This window comes from Humulus lupulus, chromosome 2 (assembly GCF_963169125.1).
Source record: "Humulus lupulus chromosome 2, drHumLupu1.1, whole genome shotgun sequence".
Taxonomy (NCBI): domain Eukaryota; kingdom Viridiplantae; phylum Streptophyta; class Magnoliopsida; order Rosales; family Cannabaceae; genus Humulus; species Humulus lupulus.
This window is the reverse complement of record NC_084794.1, coordinates 279,316,254-279,316,891: the sequence shown is the minus strand read 5'-3', so window position 1 is coordinate 279,316,891 and position 638 is coordinate 279,316,254. Positions and strand designations below refer to the sequence as shown.

The window sequence follows — 638 nt, the reverse complement described above, 5'->3', positions numbered from 1 at the left end:
CCACACATTTCACACCTCATTGCCATCTGAACCGCATTAGCAGATACACTGCTCTGTTGTAACTGCTTTGTCAGAGAGGCTACTTGCGCTGTTAGAGCAGTGATTGCATCCAGCTCATGCACCCCAGCTACCTTCCTAACACCTGATGATCTTTCTTCAGACCATTGATGATTGTTTGTGGCCATGTCCTCTAGTAGCTCATAAGCACCAGTTGCGCTCTTGCTCATAAAAGTGCCACCTGTTGCAGCATCAATAATGGTTCTGGTTGTAGGACATAAACCATTGTAGAAATTCTGTACTAGCATCCACTGTTCTATGCCATGATGAGGACATCTTCTCAGGAGTTCCTTAAACCATTCCCAAGCTTCATACAGTGACTCTCCGTCATTCTGGCAAAAGTTATTTATCTCTCCCCTCAATTTAGCAGCTTTCCCTTCTGAGCTAGATCTTGCCAGGTGACAATAGAGTTTGGCTACAGAGAGTTGAGCCAAATTTTAGCTCTGTCCCTTAGAGAAAATGGGAAGAGCCTAAGCTTGATTGTGTCATCACTCACCTCATTATATTTGAAGGTTCCACACAACTCCAGAAAGTTGGACAAATGGGTGTGAGGATCTTCAGAGGGCAACCCATTGAATTGC

The 638-nt window shown here is 44.5% G+C and overlaps 1 non-coding gene across 1 annotated transcript; it reads left to right on the top strand.

Annotated features, from left to right (window-relative positions):
• The first annotated feature begins 315 nt into the window (after positions 1 to 315).
• LOC133820750 (small nucleolar RNA R71) lies at positions 316 to 422 on the top strand. Its single transcript, XR_009887150.1, has one exon. It is a non-coding gene; the product is annotated as a small nucleolar RNA R71 (small nucleolar RNA).
• The last annotated feature ends 216 nt before the right edge of the window (positions 423 to 638 follow it).